The sequence below is a fragment of the Gymnoscopelus braueri genome, assembly GCF_963280865.1.
Source record: "Gymnoscopelus braueri genome assembly, chromosome: 6".
NCBI lineage: Eukaryota > Metazoa > Chordata > Actinopteri > Myctophiformes > Myctophidae > Gymnoscopelus > Gymnoscopelus braueri.
Window position 1 is genome coordinate 33,305,949 of NC_137607.1, and position 18,734 is coordinate 33,324,682.

Below are 18,734 nucleotides of genomic sequence, written 5' to 3' on the forward strand. Positions count from 1 at the left end.
GCTGCATAATGATGGTGTAATTGCTAAATTGAGTGGTTAGATAAATTAAGTTACGCTCGTTAAGCTATTACAGCAATGCTATGACAGTAACTAGAATGTTTTTGCAGCCTCATTCTAAGTTATTCTTAAATGTTAACCTCCTTTCATTTGATCCCTTTATTTTATGTAGTGTATTACCATTATAATACACAGTAATAATTCTTGAACTTAATGAATTACATTATGTTGCTAAACTATGCATTTAGTCTCAAATCTTAATAGCAATTTTAGGTAGTTGTGTAGTTAAGAAATGACTGAAAATGGCACATAAAACCTCCTGATTCTCAAGAAGAGCTATTGAGGCATTGGACAATGTTCTACTAATCATCATCTGCTTACAATTTGTTGAGTTTAAACATTAATTTATATGGAAAAGGAGCACATCAATGAAATAATTGGAGTCCCAAGCCTTAACTGCCCTAATGATAATGGACAGCAGAGGGCGCAATTATATACCATTCCAAAGCTCTAAGACTAAGAAATACTATTGCCAGCATGTAGGACATACCACAGGAATTGGTTCTGGTTAAGGTGCCACATGTAACATAGTATAACTGAAGCGCCAATAATAAATCAAGCTCTAAGCTAAGGCACTATCGTCTCAAAATGTTAAATCGACTTTATTGACTGTGATAGCTCATCAATTTTGTTTCCTAAAGGCCTTGATTTGAAAGCGGTTGATCAGTAGGCCAAGATCACTGCAGCAATTTCCACAGTATGTCAATTGACTAATCTTTATTTAATGATGATGCCATACTACAAGACTAGATAGATAGCCTACTTTACATTGACTTCAAATAAAATGACATCACATCACAAGAGTCATTCATTTGAAGTTGTGCAATGGTTTGGATTTCCTCACACATGAACAGTTTGTTGGATGTGCAACAGTCTAACCGTATTTCAGCGGGGTGCCTCCACTTGCAGCCTGCATGTAACCTAAGTCACTGACTTGTCACCTTGCAGTCAATGGAAGACGTTCACAGTATTCCAGTCCTCCAAAACGACTGTACCCTGGGAATGCCATACCGTACACTTTGGACCCACTGCCGTGGAGTTGACATTCTAGAGAGCTATGTTTCTGACGTCATTAAGTCTGTGGAAAATACTTCACATTCTGTTGAGTACAGGCTCTGCTGAAAGTTGCACTGGGTGATTTGACCTGAGGCTGAGTGTTTATTGGCCCCTGACCCTAATGAGTAACAGACATAGGCAACATCGACATCGCCCACGTGAACGCAAGCGTCCCTACTGTGGGCATGTCATAATAGGCAAACATTTGGCGAAAACGGGCGAACATTCAGCAAAAATAGCCGATCTACAAGCTCACTTTGCTTCGCAACAGATCAGCTATTTTCGGCAAAGTGGTTTATTCTAGAGGGCGAAAAGGAGAGGACCAAATATAGACCTCTGGGGGACCCCAGATAACAAAGTGTATATATAGGGCTACGGTTAAAACTCTTTAAGTGCTTTTCAGCGTATATTGTGTCATCCATTAATATACACAAATGTTAACACTGTCCATGGGTTGTGGTCAGCCAGGAATAACTGCGCTATCTGCTCTGCTGTACTCGGAACCGCAAGTAGATGTGTGTGTTTTTAGAGATATTACACTGACTGGATCCCAAACGTACCATGAGCACACCTACGCATCTTCAAGGACAACAACAACTGCCCCGACATAAAAGCTGTGGGATGAGTCTGTGAATCAGATAAAGATTGCTCAATCTAATATGGGAAAAAGTGCACATAATCCCAACAATCTAGAGAGAGAGGGAGATATAGTCTCAGGTTTTTGGTTATAGAATTATACCAAATCGCAGAGATCACGACACGTCATGCAGATGGAATGAAGATGGTGGATAGCGTTCTGTGAGGAAAGATCAGTTATCGCTTCAAGCTAGAATAGCTGAGAGTCAATGCAGCTCAGTGAAGCTCACTTTGGCCTGGGAAGTGCTGGAGACTGCCAGGGGATTCCAGACCATGAGAAGTGAAAACATATCTGATGCTCCAAGGGATAGTTGGAGGTTGTAGTCAAAACATAATGTGCTTGGATTGACAAACTGGCGCATGCCATTTACGTGGCTATATACAGTATCTCAGCATTTGATTTAAGGTCAAACACTTGTGGAGCTTGTTAATCTTATCAGGACCCGCTGTGGATTTCTATTTGTTGCAACTGGGGATGTTTTCATAACTTCCCAAACAAGGAATTGTGTTGTTATAGTGCAGAGTAAATACCTTCAGAGAGAGAGAGAGAGAGCTCTTCTTTCTCTTTGCTGCTGCCCCTTTAGAAGACTGATATCAGTATGTAAAACATACATATAAGACATTGCTGTTGAATACAGCAATTAAAATGAAAAGAAAACATTACAATATCGACACACTGAATATTACTGTTTGGTCCATAAATAGATTAACCAATGTTCAGGTTGATCATGACCGAAGAGCTCCAACACACACACACACACACACACACACACACACACACACACACAGAGTTCCACCTTGATGGAACTTGATGAGTGATAAGTGTGCAATGTCAGGTGAATGGCTGAACTTCCTCAACAAGATAAGAAGTGAAAGGCACTTTTCCCACGATTGTTACTGCCTGCATGCATTCTCTATCGCACATTCCATAGCAGGGCCTCAGAGAGCATGCCTGTGTGTGTGTGTCTCTGTCCTTGTCCCACTTCCACGTCCCTTGTTTCGATGGGAATGCCTCATTGTTCTTGATTCTAAGCGTGCCAGCGGAGGGGACGAGGGTTGAGGGTGTGGGCGCAGGTTAGCCGGACTTGTCCAGTGCCGTGAAGCTCCAGACATTCACTACAGGATACTTGGAATGCCGTTGAGACAGAGGGGCGCGTTATCAGCGTGCGTGTGCTGGTTGCTCAGCGGGCCTGCCCCATGCCAATGGAAGGGGGCCAAGAGGAAAAAAGACTCATTCCTCTTAAGCACAATGACCCATAACCAGACTGAGACCATGTTAAATATGTGTCTCAAGTGGATATGTCCCAACAATGGATAGGAAGACCACTTCGGTGAGAGTCAGAGTCCCATACCTTGACTGGGCCATAGATCATAATTGTATAAGACCCTACGGCCAGTAAGAGTACATCAAACTCCTTTAAACACTTTAATGTAGTTAACCAGGGTTGGTTCTGCTTTGCCTGGAAAGCAAAACTTTGCGGTTGTGAGGGTCACACAATATTTATTTATTTATAAATGTTTTAAGCATTTTTGCTTTACTTAGATGGATTGGATTTTTGGAGAGACAGGAAGCTGAGGTCAAAGAAGGGTGAAATACATGCAACACAGGTCTCCAAGTGGAATGGGTCTGGAGTTGTTGTGATTATGTTGCTATGTCGATGCTACGAAGGGCACTAGCTGTCACATGGACAGACCACATCTGAAATGTGGTCCAATGGACCAATTTGTATGGGTTGCGAGTGAATGTCCCCTTTTCTTTTCCTACATTGAAAAGAAAATCTAAATATTAAAAAAAGTAAAAAAAATAAATAAAAATAAGAATCCTACATTTCCATAAATACATTTAAAAAACGAAGAAGCTTTGCGACACCTTGTGAGCTTGTAGATCTGTTATTTTCACTAGTTTGGGTCCCGGGCAAACGTCTAATTTCTCTTTTGGGTCTTGAGCTAAAAAGGTTTGGGAACCACTGCTCTATGGGGACCTACCACGGGTCACAGACAAAGTCAAAGAGAGAAGGTTGGGCCTGGGCCGGAGCGTGACGGTCCAGGCACCCTATAGGCTGCAATGCCAGCCTGACAGCGTGTCGCGGGTTCGACTCCCGTTCCCGACAACCTTTGCTGCGTGTCACCCCCCCCCCCCCATCTCTCTCCCCATTTCCTGTCAGCCTACTTTCCCTATCCCTCTCTAAATAAAGGCATTAAAAAAAAGAGAGAGAGAGAATGATGAGGCTGTCGGGACACTACGTCAGAATCAGCTTTATTGTCACATCACAGGTTTACAGAAGTAAAGACTTGGGGGTGAAATTAGTTTTCGTGCATATTAGTTCAGGCACCCGGAACTAGTGGCAGGCAAACTGACTTATGGGAGCCAACCCAGGGCAAAGCCAGGAAAGGCAAGGAGCGCACCACCTACGTAGATGCTAGGGCTTTCACGACTAGAGATTTTTACAGGTCGACTAATTTGACCCAGTGGTAGTCGACTAGTCGAAATTTACATTAAAACAAAAATTACAAAAAAAAGGGGGGGGGGCATTGTTTTAATGCCATCCTACTACTATATTACTATTATTATTATCCTCCTGCCCTTATTTTTATGGCGTTTTAAGGGAAGCGCTTCTGGCACAGCAGCACAGCACCACAGCAGCGTCTCCAAGGATCCCCATTGCCCAATAATAGGCTTTTATTGGGCATACTTTTGACCCCCTTTTGATAAAAAATAAAGTCAGGAGGATAATAATAATAGTAAGATGGACCATTACTATGGCATAATTTTTTTTTTTTAAAACGTGTTTTCTTCTTTTTTTCCAACTATTCGACTAGTACCAACAAGGTCGACTAGTGGTTATACTAGTCGACTAGTTGGTGAAAGCCCTAGTAGATGCACTGCGGCGCGACAGCTTTGCTAACCACACTGTAGAGCTCAAGACCCTGATGCTAGATAGGAGAGTGTGGAGGGTCAGCGATTCAGGAGTCCAGAGTTGGTGTTGGCTAGACCGCACTCTCGCATCGCATCATGTTGCGCATGATGCGCTATACGGTTAATTAACCATGGGCCCCTGGGTCGAGTTCATTATTCCCATCCAACTATGTAAATTCCCCTGATGATTTATTATCACTTAAAGGAGGGGTTCACCCAAAAAATTACTTATTTTCTATCAATTGCACACCCTATGAAGTATGAAGCCTTGAATCCATGGATTCTTTTTTGTTTTTGTCGCATTCCTAAGCTAATAATTTAATTCCCGTCTCCTACCGGCTAATGTATCCGGTAGGAGACACAAAGTAGATTATTTGTGTCTCCTACCGGAAATACACACGGTCATCAAATCATTATCTTAGGAATGCCACAAAAACAAAAATAAATCCATGAAATCAAGGCTTCATGGGGTGTGTAATTGATAGAAAATAAAAAAAATTTTGGGTGAACTCCTCCTTTAACACTTATCAATGTTATTTATTTAGTCCTGGCTTTATGATTAATGGACAATTTTGAAGTGAGTGCAGAGCTAGTTGAGAAGCACAGGTGTAGACTAATGGTACTAAGTTACCTAACGTCTCTTTAAATTTGTTCCTAGAAATTGTTGAAGTTTTCATTTCTCTTTCAGTCTCATGGGGACAGTGTAAACAAACCTTCATGGAAAGTAGAGCATCTTCTTGTTGATATGCCGTCATAACAGGAATGCTTTGATGCTGCGGTTTGACCGGGGTTATGTAAAAACTGTGGAGCTTCTCCTGTTGTTTTCACAACTAATGAGGGCATCCATTTGGAAACTCTCCAGCAATTAGTTTCGGAGTTGCCCTGGAGCCACGAACATCCCCGGCTAACCCCACTCGCTCCGGTCCTTGGCATCAGCAGCACCTGTTATGTAACGTCAAGACTCCTGTAATGTCATCCAGGAGTTTGATTTAGTGCAACCTAACCTTTGTGCGCTGTGTTTTTGTGCAGCAAGATTGCGGAAGTGAACCACGATGTAATTCTATATGCACTGTGAAATCCTGAGGGTATTTAACTGTGAGAGTGTAAACATGGACAGGTCCTTTTTTACACTGACTCAGAGTTAAATTAACACCGGGGCAGTTGTAGCTGAGTGGCTGTCTAGAAATCGGAAGGTAGCTGGTTTGCCCCCCCCCCGGCTCGCCCAGTATAGTACATGTTGAAGTGTCCGTGAGCAAGACATTTAACCCCTAACAGCTCCCCCTGTGTGCTCCTCAGAGCCATCTGAGCAACCTGCAGCTTCTGGGTGAAGTGGTAAAAAGCTATTTACCCAGAAAATGCTCACTTTCCCTTTACTCCCTTACAGTGGCAACTGGTAACTAATGGCCATTACAGTTTATCGTTGGTGATATATGGCATATTATACTCATTGTGGTACATAACCTCTCATCTTTTATATGCTACAATACATTATTCATACATTTACATGAGGTGATTGTTTTACCTTGCAGGGGAAGTTGGATGGCTTTCAATCTGATTTGGACAAAGTTTGTAAATTGGGTGCCCGTGCCTGAAAAAAGACCCTACAGAAAAGGAACAATGTCAACGTGTATTGCTGTGATCTGGACTGCGCAGGCATCCTGGGATTCATTGATGAATTGACATGGGGAATTGTCGGTTTACATTCTTTCAGCGGTATTGACGTACACAGCTGAAAGTGTTTTGATTAGTTCGTCTTCTCGCAGAACTGCCTGAAGTAACGCCCTTCCTCATTTCCAGTTTTAGAAGTGCAAGGCTTGTAAAACACACTCCCCAATTCATGTCACTACCTGTAACTTGAGGCACATTCCAAAGGGATCTTCATTCATTGTTGAAACATACAGTAATTTACTACACATGTCAACTTACTTTCTATTATAAATGATATGGTCTCTCCTTGTATAATAAGGTTTATGTTACTCTTCTCGTTTCCATCCTTCAGACCAGAGGTTTCTAATATATCCAGTTCATGTTAAACAACATGTGCTTCTGTCTGGTACAGTAATATCACACAATGCATTTTTACATACACAACCCATCAAAACAAATATTAATAAACAATATTAGTATATGAGGTTTACATCATAGTAAGTAAGTACACTTGTATTTGTGTAGCACATGAGTTACAAAGCAAAACATCAATAGAATGCCTTAGTGACAAAACATTTTAGGCATTAAGATGTGATTTAAAACACTCTACTACATAGTTTCCTGACCTGAGCCACAATGGCAGATGGTTCCGTAACCTTGGGACCCAGGACAGAAAAAGCACAGTCAGTCTTAAGGCTTGAGCATGGTACAAGTAGGAAACATTACTCAGAGGACCTGAGGGCCTACAGGTTTATGAGGGTTCAGCAATTCTCTGATGTAAGCTGTTAAGAGCCTCATATGTATTGAGAAGGATTTTAAACTCAATCCTAAATTGATCGTGAGCCAATGTAGATCATTCATCCAGGACCTTTGTCTTTATAAAACATTTTGCTGCAGAATTCTGGACTGTTGTAACATCTTCTTGACATAAGAAAGAATACAGTGTATTACAGTAGTCCAGATGAGGGGAGACAAAAACGTGGATGATTTGCTTCAATTGCTGGAATTCCTGAACTGGAAATAACTAAAATGAGCAACTGACTTGATCTGTCTCAAAAATGTTTTAGAAGCAGACTTCTGTTTTTGTGGCTAGGGAACATTGGTGTGGGTGTGGGCATAATTTGTGATGTCTGATCAGGACCAAAGACAAGAACTTTAGTTTCCAGTAGACAAGCACAAGCTCAAGAATTTCACTGGATCGCGGTCACTTGTCGCTACGCTTGTCGGATGCTTCTAGATGTCCCATCCTATTTCCACAAACAATCAGTTTATTTATTATGGTCAATTTGTATCAAAAACTATTTCACTATGTCAGGATATGATAAGAAGGAGAGCTGTCTCTTTGCTATGCTTCTGATGGAAACCTGACTTCATGGAAACCTGACCAGTTGAAGAAGTTGCTTGCAGACAACGTATTCTGTGTACACAGAGAGGAAAATTGAATACTTTTCATGCTTCATTGTTTTCAGATGTCGTCTCTAGTCAGATGGTAGGGTACAGAGTACAGACAGATATAAAGAGTATATACCTCCCTTTGTTGCAGTGGTGGAAAAAGTACTCCATTTCTTTACTTAAGTAAAAGTACCAATACTGCGATATAGAAATACTCTGTTACAAGTAAAAATCCAGAATTCAAAAATGTACTTGAGTAAAAGTACAAAAGTATGGCATCAAAATGTACTTAAAGTACCAAAAGTAAAAGTACTAAAATGTTTGAAAATAGCAGATCTACAAGCTCACAACGCGTCGCTTCGCGACGCGTTGTGAGCTTGTAGATCGGCTATTTTCAAATAGCCTAGGTATAAAATAGGGCTGAAGTGGTTAATGTGTGTTTCATAATATCATAATTTATATCTGAAAAGTAACTAGTAACTAAAGTTTCCAAATAATTGTAGTGGAGTAAAAGTACAATATTTGCCTCTGAGATGTAGTGGAGTAGAAGTAAAAGTATTGGATATTGGAAATACTCAAGTAAAGTACAAATACCTAAAAATTGTACTTAAGTACAGTACCTAAGTAAATATACTTAGTTACTTTCCACCACTGCTTTGTTGGCATTTTGAGTGCATTGCCTATAAACTTTAATTACCACTGAAATATGTTGAAAGGAAACCTTTCAGTTCAACTGTCTCTCCCTGACTGTATACTTCCTCAGCTATCACTAAAGCACTGATGAAACCCACTCACTACGCAATGTCAATTGCGTAGTGGAGGAAATTTGGCGGACATTTCCCTTCCTCCAATTGCAGTTGGTTCTTCCATTGTAAACATCTCCAGTAGAACACAATAATTGTTTTGTGTCAATGCATTTTGATATATCAGTTTTGATGTAAAACTTTAAGGTTCTAGTGTATGCTTCAGTGCTCCATCCGGAACCTAAATTGACTCTGTACTGTCATTTCTAACTGGTCACCCTGAAACATAGTGTTCAGATAACTTCCTCTAATCTTACTCCATTTCTCATTGGCCCTTCGGTGTTTGTAAAGTCTTAATTATACAGGTAACAGGTCATAAAATTGTTAGTGTTGTAAGTGATCAGAGAGAAAGCGTCATCACCTGTTGTAATCACTCTCCGGGTTACAGTGCCATAAATCACCACCTCAGTGCTTGCCGTTCAGACTGAAGGCTCAAAAGAGCAAAAGACAGGATTCATTAGAAACTTGCAGGCATCTCATCAAAAGTATCCATGGAATTTAGACAGTCTCTCACAAAAGCAAATGCAGCAAAGCTTTGGTCACACATTCCCAATGTGGCAGATAGATCTGCTCAGAGGAAGTAACAAAGATGAAGCTTAAAAATGTACAGGGAGAGGCCAAAAGAATGTCTGGCATTCATTACACAAACACAATTGGAGCTCTGGTGTGAGAGTGATGTTTACAGCAGTGTAAAGAGAGGATTTATTGAAATGATGGCATGTACTTTTGCTGTCAGCAAAATATTCAGAAGGTTTGTGAGGGTGTTCTTCATTTATCCAGTGGGGTTAGTAAGGTTTGTATTTATGGTTCTTAAGTATGTGGCAAAATGTAATCATGTTATTCCAAAGGCAGAAAGGCACTCATTAACAGTAGCTTTTAATGAAAATATGATTTGTACACTTTCATATAGCTGGGCAATGGCAAAACATGTTAAAATTAATGGTGACATTTATAATTATATACAACAGTATATAGAATATTCGTATAGTAACATGCCAATGTTCTGGAGTTAAGGTATAAACATTTGACAATCCATTTGACTACTTTCTTTAAAAGAAAACATCTTAAAACATGCTGTTTTGTTCAGAATTGCTCTCAGAATTCATTTGTGCTTGTATTTAGGCTGCAAACTCAAAGGTAAAAGCCTCAATGCGGCTACAATCGCAGGTTTGAACAGAGGCCTCAGATAATATCTCTTGTGTCTGGATTTTGGTTTATTTTTAGCATCCTCTCCTGATGAACAGGCTGCTGCTGGACTTGGACTTCTGCTCTTTTGTTTGTCTTTGTGTCTCTGCCGTGTGCGCGAGGTTAGCCTGGACAGACCCTGGGTCTGTGGATGTCATCAGCTATATAATGGCCACCTGACGACGTGCTAATCAGCGAGCTGCAGGTCTCTCCTCTCACGACCCCAACACCCCCCCCCCCACCCTGCGCCGCATGTGTTGTATTTAGGCTGAAATGGTATGCAAATGTTTCCTGGCTCCTATCTGCCTCATCCAGGGTGGGATTGATTTCCTCATTCCTGAGTGTGCTGACCCCGTCCCCCGCCTCTCCTCCTGCCTCCTGCTCCCTGTAACCTCGGTGTACCTTCTGGAGGAGAGACAGGTTGTCCTAGCTGTCCCCCCAGGGCTTAACCGGCTCCTATTTGTTCAGTCAGTCCCATATTTACTTAAGCTCTCTATGCTGGCGGAGATGGAGCCTTCTCTAATGAATATTAACCACTCGTCCTTTTGTTCAGAAAACCACTGGCCCTCAAAATGGTGTTTGGTTGGGCCGTTTCTTTAAAAGATAATTAGGTAAATAACTGTAGATATACAACTTGGCTTCTCTATCTGTGTGTTTTACCCTCATGAGGGATCCTTTGTGGGACTTGAAACACAGCAAAAACTGGGAGTGTTGATTTAACACAGTGTAAAAATGGACCCTTGTGGAGGGTTTTACTGTGTGGAAAGAAACCCCTGTTCTTGCCCATGCTGTGTGGAGAGCCAAGACCCTGCCCTCACTCAGCATACCTGTGCCTCATACTGGTGGTATGGAATGCTGGTCATCTGAAGACTATTTGGCAGACAAACATACACCGCCTCTCCTGGAGCTAGTCCCAGTTTCAGATGGTAAACAACAGGGCCTGCTGCCCCCCGATTCTCACTTAGAACCTGCCCCGTCTCAATTATTGATTATTATTTGCCCCACCATCTCTGGAGAATCCAGAGTGAAACATTTAACAATGTAATGTATCTCATAAAAGCGTTTGCACGCCATAGGGTGAATTGCTGTTTGCTGACGGTGCACTTAAATGATAGGCTAAGCAGCAGGCATTTCTATAGGAAGGACGTTGGGACCTCATTGATTTATTGACTGGTGTTCTCATTAATAAATTAAAGGGATGCAGCCATCAGGTACATTAAGCGCTTGTGTAACTCTTTTGGGAATCTTTAATTGTTTTAACAACTTAAACCCAATATACTTAGGGAAAACAGAAGATCTACTAGCTCACAATGCGTCGCAAGCATGTAGATCTACCATTTTCACCAACTTGGAAATGTTGAAAAACGTGCCCTTTTAATGTCACGCCCAAAATAGGGATCAAAGTGATTAAGTGACACGTCTGGAAGACGCATGGTAGAAATGGAATGAAGAAGGTCTGGTTAAATGCCATAGGGGCCAAGCATAGCACGGGAGTTTCAGTGTTTTTATGTTTACGGGAAATGTAAGTGCGTGCTTGTGCTGTCTAAATTTACAATTTATGCATCTAGTAGGCGCTCTTATCTGAGCGTCTTACAAAGTGCAAGATTGGGGTAAGATATTCAAGGCTTTTACTTGGGCCATAGCAAAGACTAAATGGAATGCAGGGGTGTTGCTGACAACATGACATGGGGTTCATTATAATTTATAGTTATATAATTTATGTATAAAAAAAACTATATCTACAAACAATTCAAAAAGTGAAAATAAATCATTTTAACCACATGAACCCTATTCTGTCCTTATTCTGGGCATGTCGTAGTAAATAGTAGTGTAGAGCAGTGATTCTCAACCTTTTCAGGCCGCGACACCCGAAAATAATCAATATTTGAACTGGGGACCCCCCACCCTGACAAGCACTCGGCATTGTAGGAGTTGAGGCATTACATTTTGTTTAACTAGGTTCCACAGATAAATACGGTGAAAATAGCAGATCTACATGCTCACAACGCCTCACGTTTTCAGGGTCTGGACCCACAGGTTGAGAACCACTGGTGTAGACAGAGAAAAGGAGAGGACCAAATATAGACCCCTGGAGGATCCCGGTCAACAAAGTACAGTGGTAAGTGGTTAATGTACATGCATCCAGTGTTGCCACACCTGAATAAAGAGTAGGATATATATGCTCTTGAATGCCTGGCCGGAAACGCTCTCTCCTCCAGACACGACAGTCAAAATGGCAGGAATTGGCCTCAGAAATCCAAAGACACATCCGTAATTTTAGAAAGGAATGTGACATTCCTTTGCAGTTGACTGAGCCCAGTCTTCCAGAGTACCTCCTATCAGGAAGTGCTGCACAATGGGAGCAAATTGCCAGAAACACAAAGTCAGACATTGGGAACAGAGGTGGGGGTGGACAGGGGAAACTGTGTCAGGGCCACGCTTTCACAAACTCCTGGCCCCATTGTAACCATTACCACTACACCACACTTCACTTTCAGCAGGAACAGAACAGAACGGAACAGAACAGATCTAGAATAGAGATCATTTTATCCAACTCTTGGAAATTTGCCTTTGGGCTCCGGCACTGAGGCACATTTTGAGCTCTTAAACCCTATATATTTGGTTGACCTGGGTCCCCCAGGGGTCTATACACGTCCCCCTCTTTTTTCCCCCTGTACACCATATTTCTTCACCGAATATAGCCCATCTACAAGCTTGCATCGCACTGCGACGCGTTATGAGCTTGTAGAGCGGCTATCTTTCGCGCGATGTTCACTTATTTTTGCCTAGAATAAAGATGCTGGGGTTCATAGAGTTAACCACAGACAAAATACATTACAAGCAAACACCAAAAGATACAAGGGCCTCATAGTAGAGCCTTCAAAACATATTCCACACAGAAGCTGGAATACATTGATACATAGGATTTATCAGGGATAGGGATCAGACATTTTTAACCATTGCTTTTGCTTCTGGTATTCACAGCTGAAAACATCCTTTAAAAAAAGATTCCTTTGCTTTACTTTTGTTAAATGTATTTGTAACTCAAGCTTAATAATAATACATTTTATTTACATCGCACTTTACATTTAAAACAAATCTCAAAGTGCTACAATACAGGGTAATCTTTTTTGCAACATACAACATATCTAAAACTAGAAAAAGTGCTCCTCAGAGCACAGGTAGTCGCCAGGTCAGGTGGGTTATTGTGGGCCAGCAATGTTCAGAATTCGCCAATCAGGATGGAATATGAAAAATCTGACAGATCCGTCTTGATCACATTACTATAGAGATAATGTGTACCGATTTGCGTGATGTTTGGAGAAAATCTGTAGGAGTAATATATTTTTTTTTGGCAAAGATCAGCCTCCTGGTGGTGCCATAAAAAGCTGACCTGAAAAATGCAGGGCAGAGGTTTTTCGGCCTCTAGGGAGTGTGCGTGAAAAGTTTCATGCCGACTGGTCCACATTTTGGGGCAGAGGTTCTGCTCTGGCATCCAGGGAGTGTTTGTGCACATAGTTTCACATCGATCGGTCCAACGGTGCCGGAGATTAGCTGCTCGCAGAAAGACGGACACACACATGGACGGACGGACGGACAGACAGACAGGGTGCAAAACATAGTCACTACATTTGTTCTTTATTTGGGTGGGATGACAACAGCAGCAAATTTATGTATTGCCTTACATAAACTATATATCCATAATTAATACCCTAGCCTATGATACTTGGCTCTGGTATAAACTCAACAAGCTATAAGACTCAAGACATTTGTGCAAAAATATATTAAAACAATTTTGTTTACCTCAATTCCTTTATGCTTTATTGTTGAACTTTCAGCCTTAATGCCATTCTCTCCCTCTTTTTTTTTTTTTTTTTTTTTAGAACGGGAATCCTTTGTGTTTAACCCTTGCATTCCAGTAGCAGGACTAGTGAGGTATTTGGCCTGCTCCCAGAGGTCCACCACCTGCCCTCTGTTATGGGAGTGTGCCGTTTCTAGGCTTCAAGCACACAGGCATCCATCTTCTTTCAATGGCTGATGAACAGATTGGGGAAGGGGGTGCTGCTTCCAGGGAGCATGGCCCCAGGAGACATCTTTATCTGGCCTGGAAGTGATGGCTTTACACGGCCATCTGCTTCCACGCAGCCCACTCCGCTCGCCTGCATGGGGTGGGCTGTGGGGGCAGGTTATAGCCTCTATGGCATGTGCATGTGCGCACACCAGCATGTGTGTAACCTGAGCTTCATTGTTGGGTCCTGTGTTGACTATACCTCATTTTGGGTCCAGCCAAAATGGTTTTAGCTTGACAACTTGGATTAAAAGGGCCAAGTTTTCGTATTGAGGCACAAAGCTCGGCCTGTTCAGTGGAATTCCTCTCTGAGCCATTTGCTCAAAACTGCGACTCGAGCGCAGCTGATGTCACATTAAATGGTTCTCCCACCTGCTCTTACACATAATGGCTTTTAGAATTGAGTCTGGAGAAAGGGAAGATAGCTGTGATGTGTGTCTGTACTCTTTTAGGGAAACAGGTGGTAGGTGGCCTAATCTGTGTGGACAAGTGGAAGATTATAATATAATCTTACACTTTTGAGCATGAGGCATTTAATTTAACCTCTTTCATCCGGGCCTCCCTATTTTGGGCAAAATGTTTAGAAAATAGCAGATCTAAAAGTTTATGACCAGTCGCTAAACTGTGTTGTGAGCTTGTATATTGGCAATTTGTTTGAATATCTGAAGAATAAAATAGGACTAAAGTGGTTAATTCATGTATATATTCTACTTGAATTAAATTAAGTGCTGTCTCTCTCCCTGTTTGCGATGTCTGTCTATCTCTGTTGATCCATATCATGTCTGTGTCATTGTGAACTGTACAGTGTGCTTTGTTATATGTATACAATGCACTTGCTATGGCGGTGAAAGTGCAGATCTCCATATGGGTGATGGGTGTGGGGGGATGACAGGTGCATCAGCCACCGAGGGGCTTGAGGGCAGGAGATATAGGCTGTGCCTGTGCCTTCTGTTGACACAAAACATCTGCCCCATAGCCTAAAGCTTCCAACTTGCTGCCCCATTTACAATCTATTCACTGAATTCATCACAAATTCAATCACCAACTTCTTCTGTCAATAACATGGTTGGGCAGTATTTCTGATACTTATATTTAAAATGTAAAAAAATATTTTGTCATTTGGATGAACATAAACATTTTAGTCCTGTATTTTTGTATTTTCAAAATACTTAAAATTAGCTATTTCAAATGTATGGTACAATAATAAGAGTTTAGGGATGGTATAACTTGTAGGAGCTGAATACGTATCACCAAGAACGGAAATGCTAGCTAAGCGAGATGGTATTATGGTGTTAACATTGAATAGAATTATCAATGACAAAATGACAACTCCCTTTTATTTCATGTTTGCATTGTGCTTGTTTGGTCTTGGAGTTTGCATTGCACACACTTCTTGGTGCTTCTTTGTTGTTAATATAACAGAAATAAAAAAAGAAATAGATAAATACAACTGAATAAATCATTAAAACCCAAAAGAAGGCTTTGAAATCAAGGCAGGCTTGCAGTGAGGAAAAATGTCTCATCTTACTTTAGTTGTTAAATATGCAGAAACTTTGTTTATATCGCTTCTATTTCCAAAACATTGCTTCAGACAAGGATTTCGTGAAAATAAAAATAAACAAACATTAGGCAACAAGAATGTCAGAGTTGTATTTTTTCACAAAAGATTAATCTCTTTGGGCCAAACAAACGTTGCTTGAAGTGCTGAAATGGCTAAACAAGCCTGGCACCTTTGAAATACTTCCTGAAACACTGACATCAACCCCTCAGCTGATGTTATCTAGATAAGCATGGACACAGCTCACATTTCAATTTGTACTTTAGTTTGTTCCATTTAAGAAAAACAAAGTGGGTTATTCCACTTCCCACAATACCGTTGGATACTTTGTTTTTTTGCAATTGATTTATTACAATGTAATGAATGATATCCTACTATATAATATATATATATAAACCTCTGTCATCAAAACCTGTCTGTTCCACGCTGTTCTCCTCAGTGGCTTGAGCAATTGATCTGAACTTGCACACAGGCATTGACCATTAGCATATGCACACAACCACGACGCCTGTTTTTCACTTTCCCAAAATGTAAGCTGTTTATTAGCGTTTTTTGTGTAAACACCGGAGATTCTGAGTTCGGGCTATATAGGATCTGTCGTCGTCATGGTTACTTACAGCCCCAGATGTACTCTGTCACGGTCCCAACCAGTGGCCAGTACCCGGGTACTTCGCTACGGGGCTATGGGCTGTCAGCTCTTGGTGCTAACAGCGTTAGCGTGTTGTTTGCTCATTGATACTTTGATCGATTGATTGATTGAATACTTTATTTAGAAGTTTGCAGAGAGAAAAAGCACATGGAAGTACAGTTCAAAATACAAGGTCAACTAAAAAGGATGAAGAACCCAAAGAAGCCTTTCGGCTTGATTCAATAGGGGCCAGTTTTGAATTGCAGCCTCCTGAAGGTATTCTTTTAGGGCAGTTTTGAAAGAGAGTAGAGTTTTACACTCCTTCACTACTTTTGGTAGGGCATTCCTCATTTTTGTTGCATAGCTGGAGAACAAATTCACGTTTTTGAAGTACTTTGACAGGTACATGGGTACCGTAATGTTGTGGTGTATCTTGTAGACCAGGCCCATTGCAAGTTGCTGTACTCTGTCCTCAACCCTGAGCCATCCGACCCTAGCAAAATGAGCAGGGGTTAGGTGAGTTGTAGGTTCAAGGCCAAGAAGTAGCCTTACCAGTTTATTTTGGGGTGTCTGGAGCCTTGTTTTAAGGCTTTAGTGGTGTTGTGGTACCATGAAGAGCATGCATAGTCGAAGTGACCTTGGATGAGGGCCCCTGTAAGAATCCTCAAACTATTCTTACTGACTAGAGAGGAAATCCTTGTCTTTTTTGATGACTCTTGTTGCCATTTTATGACCGGAGAGGTTTGCCTTTAAAATGGAACCTTTTCTTGTGATAACATCATCACCCACTGTGAAGCTGTGGGCCTTGCTGAGGTTAATACTAGAACCAAAGAGAATGGATTCAGTTTTTCCCAGGTGCAATGATAGTTTGTTATCAGTGAGCCAAATGCGGATCCTATCGAGTTCAGAGCTGAGAGCTTTTTCAACCCGCAGCTTGTCCCTGTCCGAGACCAGCAGAGCCGAGTCATCCGCGAACAGGAACAGGTTGCAGTCACAAGCCATGTCGTTTACATATATCAGGAACAGTAAAGGCCCTAGTATGCTTCCTTGCGGAACGCCACAGCTCACTGGGAGGGGGGGGGGACAGGGTTCTGTTCACCTCAGAATAGGATTGCGTCCAGCTCACCGATGTACTATCAAAACCAATTGCTTTTAGCTTACCAATCAAAATAGAGTAATTAATGGTGTCAAAGGCCTTCTGGAGGTCCAGCATGACCATGCCGCAGTATTTGCCCTGGTCCAACTCTTGCTTGAGCAGAGCGTCGGGGTCTGCGACGACCTGCCTCGCGGCTGCGGAGAAAAACTTCTCTCTGTAAATCACAACACGTGGAGCAGCACTGCGCGTGTGTTTGTTCTAACTGTCGGACCTACAGACATCGAGTCATAGGAAGTTAGAACACACGCCTTACCCATACATAACTCAAAGCCTGCAAATACTTTAGGTGCGCACATCGCTGGGTATGGACTAGTAAGTCATATTGTGAAAAATCCACCATCCATCCATCCTCAGCAACTCCCAAACTGTAATCCATTTTTTGTCATTATTTGAAGTAATATTTGGGATATTTGCACATATACAGCAGCAAGCAAAATGAACAGACAGTCAACTACAATGTACTATCCTCACAAATATTTGCAGTGCTAAAATGATCTTTGTTGCATTTTAACCACTTAAACTCTATTACTTTGTTGACTGGGGTCCCCCATGGATCTATACTTGGTCACCTCTTTTTTCCTCTATACCAAATCTATTTACGAAAATAGCACATCTACAAGCACAACATGAAATGTAATTTTCATTGAATGTTTGCATAAGATACCATGCCCAGAACAGGGACATGTGGTCAAGCCGCTAGCAAGATTATGTGGACACTGAAATCATTGTGGGGGCCATCTCCGTTTCCTCTGCTGTGTTGAAATCGTATACAGCAAGGCCACACTCATTTTAGAAAATGTAACATCATGGAAAAGGTGAATAATTGCGTACTATGTCATGGAAATTCTGTTTAGTTGACCACCGAGAGACCTCAGTATCGTCCTCACCTCTCAAACAGAGCGAGTCTTTGTTCTCGTGTCTGGATGAGATGCGCAGGCTGGCCCCGGAGCTTCCATTGTTTTTTGTCCAGCAGAAGAGAAAATTGTAACCTGCGTTTGAAGGCTGCTGTCAGTGAGACATTTAGGGCTCAATTAAGTTTCAAAGAACACACATCACACATGCGTAGGTAGGACCTCATGAAATAGTGGGCATTGACACCCTTAATTATACATGTTACCTGGAGCTATCTTTAGCCAGCAATGAAATGTAGAGTATCATGTAGCTGTAATGATACTCAGACCGACAGGGCCCAGGATGCCCCTTAAAATTCTGGGCCCCGTGACAACACATCACATCGGACCAACAATATTTATAGAGCAATAAAAATGATAAGCCAATGACATCTTTGGCCCCTCGGAACATTCCTAACTTTTCACCCCTACTTGTCACCCGGCCTAGTCAAATGCAAAGATGTTTAAAATGAAAGGCAAAGAGAACAGTTAGGGGGGAGGGTAAGATCCTATTGACAAAGGATCTTCACCTAGTACTTAACTGACATGGATGGATTTGGTTAGGCAAATTAGATAGAAGGAGGCCTAGTAATATTGCTGCATAGATGCTATCAGCACAGCAGTTACTCTCTGACCCCTGGCAGCGCTTGAGGGCTGGCAGGCTCGGGATCACACTGTGTTTGCCAGCGCTGGCCTCACTGGCTAAAACGCAAATACAGTGCTTTTGCATTAACTGTTGA